Source organism: Lagenorhynchus albirostris, chromosome 4, assembly GCF_949774975.1.
Source record: "Lagenorhynchus albirostris chromosome 4, mLagAlb1.1, whole genome shotgun sequence".
NCBI lineage: Eukaryota > Metazoa > Chordata > Mammalia > Artiodactyla > Delphinidae > Lagenorhynchus > Lagenorhynchus albirostris.
In genome coordinates this window covers 23,398,052-23,410,228 of record NC_083098.1, presented here as the reverse complement: position 1 = coordinate 23,410,228, position 12,177 = coordinate 23,398,052, and the positions used below count along the sequence as shown (strand labels likewise).

General features: G+C 36.9%; 1 protein-coding gene across 1 annotated transcript in view; it reads left to right on the top strand.

Annotated features, from left to right (window-relative positions):
- The window catches only part of INPP4B (inositol polyphosphate-4-phosphatase type II B), a 728,360-nt gene that overhangs the window by 173,890 nt on the left and 542,293 nt on the right, over positions 1-12,177 (top strand). The window lies entirely within an intron of this gene.

Genomic DNA, 12,177 nt, shown 5'->3' with positions numbered 1-12,177 from the left:
GCTTGGCTTCTTATTATAGAATCTCATTTAATTCCCAAAATAACCCCTTGGAGATATTTTCTCAGAAGGAGACACAGGCTTAGGGAAATTAAATGGCTCATTCCCATTCAGACAGTTAGTAAGCAACTGACACAGGACTGCAACTCAGTGGTCTAACTCCAGAACCTGTACTCCTGGCCTCTCTAATGTCCAGGTAGAGACTATATTCAAACAGGTCAGTACACGCATTACGGTTATTGGGCTTGGTGGTCGGTACTTTGTGGAGACAGATGCTCTCAACATCATGATCAGTGTACCCGATGGTGAAAGTAGCTTCCAATATAGAGAAATTGGGTTGGCCAAAAAGTTTGTTTGGGTTTTTCTGCAACGTCTTATGGAAACAACCGAACGAACTTTTTGGCCAACCCAATATCAAAGTCCTGGCTAAGTGGGCAGGACTCTGGGGAAAGAAACTGGAGGACAGGTCAGGAAACAAAATGGCAAAACACGAAGATTGGACAAGCATAGCAGGGATGGCGAAAGAGGGCTACAGTTAGGCACACAGATTCTGAGCACTTCCCCCAGTTATGCCCATTATGATGTCAATAAGGTCAGCGTTGCCCCAGAACTTCAGGTTTAAGTGTCCGACCACAAAGACTGACCCGGGCTCAGGAGGATAGGTGTTGACAAATACATCATGTTCAGTGATTTCCTTTATTTCTAAAGTCCATGCTTAAATATATGGGTGGGCATTTAGTGTGTATATTTGTAGCAACTGCACTCCAGCAGCCATTAAAATCTGACAGAACAGCAGGAAAATAGCCTCAGGCTGTGTTGACCTTCCATTCCAATCAAATGGCTTGTTTATCAAGCAAGTGAATATTAAGGGTTATTAGTCCTCATTAAGGGATTTTAGCAAATTAAAAGGTTGATAGATAGCGCTTCTCTGTACCCTTTTGTTCCCCCTGCCAGTGCTGGTGATGTCATTGGACATGAATGAATTGTAGGAAAGTAAGCACCTGCATACACAGAGAATAGCAATTGCATGTTAAAATTTTTCATTTCCAAGGTCTGAATCTTAGAACAACTTCAAAAATGTTAAAAAAAGGAAATTCATGTGATTGATTTTTGCTGCTGTTGTTAAAAATACCATTCTCTGTGTTTCTAGATTTTGTGCAATGACGCTAGTGAATTTATTTTAAAAAACACAAGAAAAGCTTAACTTTTTGTTACTTTTTCATTTATTTACCTCTTCTAATCTTATCTTTATATCACGTGAAATGACTGGTTTTAATAGCTAATACCTATTTTATATTTTAAATGTTTTCTCAGATTATAAAAACAATATATTTGTATAGAAACATGAAAAAATGTTATGAACATTGAAAAAATCACTTATAATGAGTCACCCAGGAAAATCATTATGAATGTTTTACTTTATTTCTTCCAGTCTGTTTTTATAATGCATATGTAATAATATGTGTTGTACATAATATAGTCATATTAAACTTTCTTATATGTGTATTTAATATATTAGTTTAATGTAATATGTCATATCTATTGCATGTTTTATTAATAGGGCTTGTAATATACATACGGTTTGGTGTCTTTTTTAACTTAATACTGTATCATAAGATATTAATAAATACTGAGTGAGCCATGATTTTAATGGCTGTATAATGTCATTAAATAAATTTTTCTTAATTCATTTAACTTTTTTTTGGTACAAGTAATGGCTTTATCTTCAATTGCTTTTTAACTTTATTTACCTCTAAACTCTTCCTCATCTTTGTGTTTTTAAACTCTTCTATTATTTTCTTTAGGTGTATCTCTCGCAAATAGGTTTTTAAATTTTTTTTAGCCTAATCTGAGATTATATATACATTTTTATTCTTTTATTGCAGAAGTGAAAGTGTGTTTCTTGCAGAATAATTCGGGATTATGGATCAGTTATATGTAAATCAACAATCTCCTCCCCCAACTGTTGATATTTTGATGTATACTTTTAATTTTTTATATATACATATACACACATATCTACTTAGCAAGCAAAATAAGTATTCTAAATGTGAGATCCCATTGTTTTTAGTGCTCTTTATTACTTAATAAAATATTCTGAAATTTTTATATCACTTCATATAGTTAATGAAAAAAAAATATATATATATATTTTTTTGCGGTATGTGGGCCTCTTACTGCTGTGGCCTCTCCCGTTGCGGAGCACAGGCTCCGGACGCGCAGGCTCAGTGGCCATGGCTCACGGGCCTAGCCGCTCCACGGCATGTGGGATCTTCCCGGACCGGGGCACGAACCCGTGTCCCCTGCATCGGCAGACGGACTCTCAACCACTGTGCCACCAGGGAAGCCCTAATGAAAATATTTTTAACGACAGATTGCATCTCACTGTATCATAATTTTTAAATAGGTTCTTTGGCCATTTACATTATTTCCATTTTTGCATTAGTAAACAAAACTGCAGTGAATAACCTTGTAGCTGTCTTTGACACATCAATCATTCTTTCTTTAGAATAAAATCCTAGAAATGAAATTTCTGAGGAAAAAAACTATATGAAATATAGGATTTGGGTTCAAAAAAAGTAAGATTTAATTTCTTACTTCAGTTATCTTGTTCATATTTTCTGTTTTCCATGCTTTCTTGTAATTTTGTTTGCCCTGTGTCTCTGGTTTTTCTTTTCTCTTAGTGAATTAAAATATTTACATTGATTTCTTTAGTGTTTTCCTTTAAATTAAAGAAATTCTTAAAACTTAATTTTTCTAAGTATTAAATATATATATAAATATGAAACTGTTTATGATTATTTTACTGTTATTTGTTGGCTGTTTTCATGTTTTTGAATAAAAGGAGATTAGCTTGGTTTTGGTGTTCTGAAGTGTTGGAATATCCCACATTAGACCCTCACATTCCCCAGTTTGTATATGTTGTAGTACCAGGTTTTGGGTGGCAGCAACCTCATCCGGGTCCAGAAAGAATGGCCCCAGGACTAGGTGAGACCTTGGTGAAATATTAGATGGAAAGCTGAAAAGTGACATAGGTGACATGGCCACAGTGAGTAGCAGAGGTGGCAAAGAGATCCAGGGGCCAGTAAGTAGGCAAATAGCTTGGGGTAGAAGTAGGGAGACCTAGGTTGGGCTAAGGAACAGAATGGTCCTCAAGCACAGTGGAACTAAGTAGATGAGTCACAGGCCAGGCTCTGAGAGCCTTGATGAACATATTTTTATGGGGCGTGGCTTAGCCCGCCACCCTCAAAGTCCTGGCAGGGATGGCATGGATGGTGGTGTATAGGGAAAGTCAACAAGATGCTGCGTTAATGTCTTCCAAGGCAGGGGAGAACTCACATGCCTTCCTGTCCAGGTAAATAACTGAAGCTGCTGAGTGAACCTGGTGGATCCCTCAGGTGAACAATTAGAATCCTCAGCTCTGAGAGTTAGGTACTTGACATTCCTGAGCCATTTCTCTGATACCTTTTAGTCCTTTGTCACCCTTTAGGAATATCTGGAAATATTTTCCCAAGATAATTAGCTCACGTAAGCAAAGATTAAAAAAAAATACATCTCTCTCTCTCTTTTTTTTACTTTCTTCTCATATTCCATACTCTTTAATTTTATTGGAGTTACAAAAAAATTCACTGAAAGGTTTCTAATTTTTTTAATGGCTTTATCTGAAAATCTAAAAACTATGGTGACAGTTGCCATAGAAGTTCTCGGAAACAGATCAAAACAATTAAAATAGTCTTTCAACTTGTAAATAAATACAAATCTCAAATCTGTTAGTTTTTCTTTATGGCATAATATGTGGTCTATTTAAAAATATGAAATATAATTATTCAGCAAATTGGACAGATTTTTTAAAAATACACAATTAAATGGCTATGTCTTAAAACAACCTGCTTCCTAATTGTCCAAATATTTTTATTCTCTAAAAGAAGACATATTCTTTGCATTGAAATGTTAACTTTAGCCATTCTTAAATATATCACCCACTTATTTCTCACTCTCATTTTAATTCTAGACTTCTGTCTCCTATATTAAAGTGTAATTGCAAATTTCCACAAACTTCTCAATTTAATCTGAAAGATAAATGAATTTAATATAATTTCATTATTCTTCTATCTACAGACCTGTTCTGATTACCTTAATTTATTAGCAATGATATTGCTTTACGTTTGTTAGTACTTGACAGTTTTCAGGTGCTGTCACATCTTTAATCTGACTTGATATTTTAGCAAATAAACAAGAAGGATATTAGCCATAACAAGGAGGATAAATTTGAGATGGAATAATTTGTTTGAGTATTTCTGGACCAGAAAAACACTGAATGTCCTTTGTTCCTCCCTCACACTCTTATTCTCAATCGCGTTTTAAATCCGTTTCAGTTTCTCAGTTACCAAACTGATAATCTATCTCAACAAGGGATCCTAACCTGTGCCAATAATTTTTTAATCCTTAATAAAATGATGACATTTCCCCAGCCAGAAATTCAAATAAAAATCTACGTATCTGTATTTTTCTTTTACTTTGTCCTAGGGTTTGGAGTTGTAGGGTTACTCTAGGTGGTCTGATTAATAAACACCAAATTTTCTTTCCTTCTCACTTCTGTAAGAGTCCAATGTGGGTATTCCTGATTAGTGGAGAGTTTTCCTCCATGAGGTTACTCAGGGAACTCAATATCTTTCCACCTTTTCATTCTACCATCTCCCAGGGCCTCTGAGTTCTCTTCCTCCAGATCCATTTGCTTCTTAAAAGCCTCAGGATGGAGATGACACAATCCTTCTTCTCATCTTCCTTGGGTGGGAACTAGTCACATGGACAAACCTGAAATGCATCTCTGACTGGGCCAGTACCTCCCGGAGTCAACACCAGGCTCTGAAATAGAGAGGGCAAACTTTTGGGGGACAGCCATCAGTGTGATCGAAGATTAACACTATGAATACTCCAAAGATCACCATGTGATGCTATTTAATAATGAGGCAACAACAGTGAGATTCAGGATTTTGCAGGGAAGGTTTTAAGAGACCACATGTGTGCAAAGGATCAAACTGTGTTCAACGTCTCCCACTCTTCTGATTTGTTCTGTGTCGGAGTCCTGTCTACCTCAGTCCTCATCTGATCATCTAGAAGACTTGAGCTCAAGGCAGCACTTCATGGGCCCCATTTACTAACATCTCGTCCCCAACTAAGCATCTACCCATAGCTTCAGTTGGACTGTCTCCTGCTTTGATGGAGAGACTTCCAACATCTCTTACTTAACTTTTTATTTTATTTTATTTTATTTTTGGCTGTACCATGCAGCTTGTGGGATCTTGGTTCCGCACTCAGGGTTTGAACCTGGGCCACCGCAGTGAAAGCACAGAGTCCTAACCACTGGACCGCCAGGGAATTCCCTCAGCATCTCTTACTTCAGATGAAAGTAACAGCCTCACTATTTCCTAGTCAGTGGCTGGTGCACTATAGGTGAATGGTGTTGAAAGATTCATATTTTGAATAACCATACTTAAGATCTGACAGAGCACGAAAAAAGATCTAGTTGTGTTTTAAAAAGATTTTTCAACTCTGAAAGAATTGCTAACTTAAGAAGCCCCCATGGTTTAGCTATCACAAAAATATATGTTATTGCAACTGGAAAACCTCTCAAACATTACCTAGTATTGAGATTGCAGCCTATTTTTAAAATTCTACCACATCTTACTGATATTCATTTTAAGGACTGAATGTCAGGAATCTGACTGAAATTTTTCATGATATAGTTAAGCTCTTTTTCTCTTGTGTTATTCTTCCACAGGATAGAGACAATTGCTGGTTAGGATATTTGGCCCATTGAAATTTATTTTATCATCACACATGTTCTTATTCTTTTACGGATAAGATAATTTTATTTTATTTATTAAAATTTTTTTCTTTTCCATTATGGTTTATTACAGGATATTGACTATAGTTCCCTGTGCTATACAGTAGGACCTTGTTGTTCATCCATTCTATATATAATAGTTTGCATCTGCTAGTCCCAAACTCCCAATCCAGCCCTCCCTTGTCCTGCCATCCCCTTGGCAACCCCAAGTCTGTTCTCTTTGTGAGTCTGTTTCTGTTTCTTGGTAAGTTCATTTGTATCGTATTAGATTCCACATGTAAGCGATACCATATGGTATTTGTCTTTCTCTGAGTTAATTTGCTTAGTACGATACTCTAGGTGCATCTATGTTGCTTCAAATGGCATTCTTTCTTTTTTATGGCTGTAGTATTCCGTTGTGCGTGCGTGTGTGTGTGTGTGTGTGTGTGTGTATGTGTGTATATATATATATATATATATATACCACATCTTCTTTATCCATTCATCTGTCAATGGACATTTACATTGTTTCCATGTCTTGGCTATTGTGAATAGTGCTGCTATGAACATAGGGGTGCATGTATCTTTTCGAATTATAGTTTTGTCTGGATATATGTCCAGGAGTGGGATTCCTGGATCATATCGTAATTCTATTTTTAGTTTTTTTGAGGAACCTCCATACTGTTCTCCATAGTGGCTGTACCAATTTACATTCCTACTAGCAGTGTAGGAGGGCTCCCTTTGGATAAGATAATTTTAAAATCTTCCCCAGGATTATAATTTAATTTTGCCCTCAGTCTTCAGAATTGAAGTATTGATTTTACTGGTAGCTTGCCTTTCAGAATTAATCCAACAAATATTCTTACATTATATCACTGTCAATATTTAAGGAATAATATTAGCTTTCTGACAGTAAGTCTTGCTTTTGAAAACCGACAAAAATGCAGGAAGCCAGTAAAAGTACAAGTGAAAATAGCAGATAGATTAGAATAGTGGGAAGCTCCCCATGCCCTTCATGTGGACTTTCAATGGAATAACACATGTAAATGATAAAAACCAAATTAAATTAAATTTATAACCTACAGTATGTTGTCACAGATTCCAATTTTTATACTTGTATAATTAACTGTGCCACTCATTAACTTTGCAGAATCCTTTTAAGTCTTGTTACTTAACCACAGCCTCATGCTAGTTAATTATGGAAAATGTAAGGCAAAGGTGTTTTGTTTAAGAATTATAACTCATTCAGGTGCCATAAATACTCAGGGTGCACAAAATCAGCTGCACTTGTCAGATAATTTTCAAGCCAGATATTAAAAATGAGCATGTGGGTGATCCTGTCATTTAGATTTGGGCCAGTTTTGAAAGAATGTGGTTCATTGGAACCATGGTGTGCTCTATAACAAAATGAGAATTCACTGAGGATAGAAAATGTTAATCTACTGTTCCCTGAAAATGAAAGTTTAGAAAATAAAATGAGAACTGCCCCACTGTGGAGATAATGGAGCTCACCTACTGAGCTGGACCACCAGGAGAGATGACTTTGATAAATATCATTTCAACCAGGAAAATTGACATCATACAGGCATGATGAAAGGATTCACAGGAAGGTTTTTCTTTATTGTTGTTGTTTTTTTTAAGAGTTCTGAAACCATGCTAAAATGCAAAGGATCAGAAGACCGAAAACCTGAATTCTAGACCAAATTGGTAACTTCTCATCCTACATGTAGTTGCTGTGAGAATTGAATAAGATAGATCTGAGAGTGACTCATGCAGGTACTAGACTCAGGAACCCTTTCAATTACATGTTCTCTCTTTCTCTTTGTTTTTTTTTTTTGGAAGCTGTAGAGGATTGTATTCCCTGATGGTGGCTTTGGGATTGAACTGCAGTGAATTTTGCCTATTTGGACATTTGTGTTGCTTTGCGCTTTGGAACATTATTTTGAGGACAGAGTCTTCTCCTTACTCACTATTTTATCCACCTCATTGCTGACCACAAGTCTTCCAAAATGTCCTCAAAAATATTTACTGAACTTAATTGAGTAATTGGGTTTCAAATGAAAATGAAATTGTAGCTCTGACTTTGTTTTCTCCTTTGTAATATTAGGTAGGAGAGGCTGTTCAGGAAAGGAGGGAAGTCTGGCTTTGAAAACAAGAACTTAGAAAATCCCAAAGCATGTGGAATAGGAAACAAGAAAACATTAATCAAGCAAACCCTTGACACTCCCTTGAAATGATACAATTCTACCAAAGTTGTTTTTTTTTTTTTTTTTTGCCGTACGCGGGCCTCTCACTGTTGTGGCCTCTCCGGAGCACAGGCTCTGGACGCGCAGGCTCGGCGGCCATGGCTCACGGGCCAGCTGCTCCGCGGCATGTGGGATCTTCCCGGACCGGGGCACGAACACGTGTCCTCTGCATCGGCAGGCGGACTCCCAACCACTGCGCCACCAGGGAAGCCCTCTACCAAAGTTTTGAGTGTGTGAATTTCCTTAAGATTTATTCATTTTTATTGTATTTTCAAGGAACTGTGTAGAGCAGAGAGGTGAGAGAACATCTAGAGGTAAGGGAACATTGCCTTTTGTGGTCTCAATTTACTAAGTCATTTTATGTATTTTGCTGCTAATTTGATCCAATTTAGTTTCATAGCTTTGAGTAAAGTTATATGTTACAATTTAGTAGCGTAGTAGGCAAACTAACCAAGAAAACACCTTCTTTTTTTTGTAGAGGGGATGATGCTGAGAAGTAGTGAGTTCCTTTATAAGAAATGTCTCTTACCTTGTTTCAAATTCTGAGGCATTTGGAAGTTCAGAGTAGAATCTAACTGGGATGCGGTGGGGGAGAGGGAGAAAAAGAGAGGGAATGAGTTTGCATGCACACAATCAGTAGACATTTATTTAGGAGTTACTAGCCAATTAATCACTTGCTACAAATGGTGGAAAACAATTAAACAGTGAAGGACAAGAAGTAAGTACCATATATCAGCATCTGCTTTGAGCAAGGCCCTTAGTTCAGTGCTGTGCTTCCTATCTTGCTTGGTTCTCACATCCATCCAGTGTGGAAGATACTATCACCTCCACAGCATTTACGAGGAAATTGGGGCTTGGTGAAGTAACTTGCTTAAGGTAGCTATGGTGATAAGGGAAAGAGAGAGGAGTAGAATTCAGATCTGTGCTCTCTGAAGTCCATGCTCCTTCAACTATACTGCGCTCCCTCCACAGCTACGAAAAAGTGTTTGAGGATTCACTGAAATCATGCAGGGTTATCAGCAGGTCTTCGAGCTGCATGCACCAAAGGCCATAAAAGAGAGAAACCATCTCTGAGGACAGCTTTTATTTCTCCACAGACACCTGGGCAGGATTTAGGCAACACAACACTTAGTGTTTGTTGCTCTCAGTCTTAACTTGACATTTTATGAAATCCTCACCTAAACCTCCACCCAACTGGCTGTTAAGTATTTTCATGGTAAGCATTAAAAATAGTTCAGGCAAATGAAGCCGAGCTTAATATACTCCAAATAAGGAGGTGAGATGAGTGAACAGTTGTTACAGTAGGTTTTATCTTTTTTTAAAAAATTTGAAATATAGAAAAAATACAGAAAATTGCACGCACATATGCACACACAACAAAGTCCTTAATGATTTATCGAAGTGAGCACCCTTGTAACCATCATCAGGTCAAGGATAAAGCATTGCCACCCTCTTTGTGTCTCCATTGAATTGTCCACCCCTGTTCCCTTAAATATAATCACTAGGATTATTTTGATGTAATCACTTCCTTGTTTTTCTTTGTAATTTTACCTCCGAAGTATGTATACTTACTAATCACTTTGTATAACCTCTCCCGTTTTTGAACTTTATTTATTATGTAAATACTGTGAAGCATACACTATTCTTCTCTACCTCCTTTTGCTTGTTTATGGCATTCATCATGTTATTGTGAAAAGCTGTAGCTTTTAACATTTTTGGTGCATTTTGTTGTATGACATGCCACATTTTAGCTATTTAGTCTACTGTTGGGAAAATTACAGATGATACTGCTTTAAAAATATTCTCTGCATGTCTCTTGGGGGCATATGTTCCTGATGGAAATATACCTAGGAATGCAATTATTGCATCTGAGATTACATCTTTCTGCAACATTAGTAGATATTGTCAAAATAGTTTTCCAAGGTGGTACCAATTCATATTCCCATCAGCAGTAAAAGAGAGCTCTCACTGCTTCACATTCTCTCCAATATTGGTGATTGGGAATCTTTTCAATTTTAGCCAGTTAACTGGGTGTATAGTGATATCTCGTGATTTTAATTAGCATTTCCCTGAAGACTAATGAGCATGGGCACTTTTTCAAATGATTATTGACAATTTAGCTATCTTCTTTTTGCAAATGCTATTTAAAGGCCCTTAACCCTTTTTCTGTTGTGTTGATTGTCTTTTGGTTTTTAATTGCTTGGAATTCTTGGTTGTGTTTCAAAAATCTCCAGCTTTCTGGCTTGCCTCTTTACTCTCAATTCTGATGAACAGAAGTTTTGAATGTTGATGTAGTCCAATTTATCCCTCATTTATTTTATGTTTATTGCTGTTTAAATTCTTTTAAGAAATGTTTCCCTCTGCTGAGTTGTTGATGTCATATTACCATATACTGTCTTTTAGAAGCTTTGCTGTTCTAGCTTCCATATTTAGACCATTTTAAAAATGTAGATATATAGTTGTTCTAGCATAAGATATTAAAAATTATCTTTATCCCAAAGCTCTGCAGTATCAACTTTCTCATAATTCAACTATTCATACATTAATAATTCTATGTCTGGGCTCTCTGTTTCATTCCATTTATCTGTTAGTTCATCCTTGTACAAATACTGCATAATCTTAATTACTGTAGATTTTTTTTAAATGTGTTTATTTTTATTTTTGGCTGTATTGGGTCTTCGTTTCTGTGCGAGGGCTTTCTCTAGTTGCGGCGAGCAGGGGCCATTCTTCATCGCGGTGCGCGGGCCTCTCACTGTTGAGGCCTCTCTTGTTGTGGAGCACAGCCTCCAGACGCGCAGGCTCAGTAGTTGTGGCTCATGGGCCTAGTTGCTCCGCGGCATGTGGGATCCTCCCAGACCAGGGCTCGAACCCGTGTCCCCTGCATCGGCAGGCAGACTCTCAACCACTGCGCCGCCAGGGAAGCCCAATTACTGTAGCTTTATAATAAATGTTGATTACCAATAGAAAAGTCCTCTCACCTTGTTGGTCTTCTAAAAGAGTGTCTTGGTTCTTTGACATTTTCATATACATTTAAAAATTAGTTTGTTAGGTACTACTAGAAAACTTGTTGCTATTTTTATTAAAATGCACTGAATTCATAGAATTGCAAAGTATGTTCTTTTCCTGGTTTGCCTACAACATTCCTAGTTTACATTTACACTCCTGGTATCCTATGTAGTTTAGTATTTGTCTGAGGTTTTACATCTTTTAATTATTATTATTATTATCATTATTATTAAATTACAACAAGCAGGGAAAGTTTTGCTAGACCTCTACTTTTTAATTTCAGTTCTTGCACGGTCTCATCCAGAAGTGGATGAGACACATGTACGGTGATAAGAATTCTCAGTTTTACTTGTGGTTATATCTGGAAATAAATGATCCACCTCTCTTTTCTCAACTAATTCCTATAACAGTGTTGTTAATATCTCCCATTCAAAGACAACAGGCAGAGTGCTCACTGATAAAATGAGGTGAACTCAAACATGAAGACCTAGAGATAGCTGACGCATTCTGATCTGGGGCAGTGGTGGGAAACCTATAGTATTTGACTTTTTGTCTCTGCCAGTCACCTGCTGTGCCTATGGTATATTTGAAAAATTATACCTTGTAAAAATATTTTTTAAAAAACAGTGCTTTGAGATGAGGCAAAGTCAATACCTGTGAAAATATTCGGGAGGGGGTATTTTAACATGAACAACTCTATGCTCACAAATTTGATAACCTAGATGAAATGGACCAATTCCTTGAAAGACACAATTTGACAAAAGTCACTCAAGAAGAAATGGAAAATCTAAATAGGCCTCTTATCTATTAAAGAAATTGAATTAATAATGACTACCCTTCAAAAACAGAAAGCACCAGGCCCAAATGGGTTCATGGGTGAATTCTACCAAACATTTAAGGAAGAAATTATACCAATTCTCTACAGTCTCTTCCGGAAGGTATAAGCTGAGGGAGAATATCCTAACTCATTCTATGAGGTCAGTATTTCCCTAATGCAAACCAGACAAAGACATTACAGTAAGTCTTCTCCATATGAATGAGTTTTGTTCTGAGAGCATGTTCGTTAAGTCCAACAAAGTTAGCCTAGGTACCCAACTAACA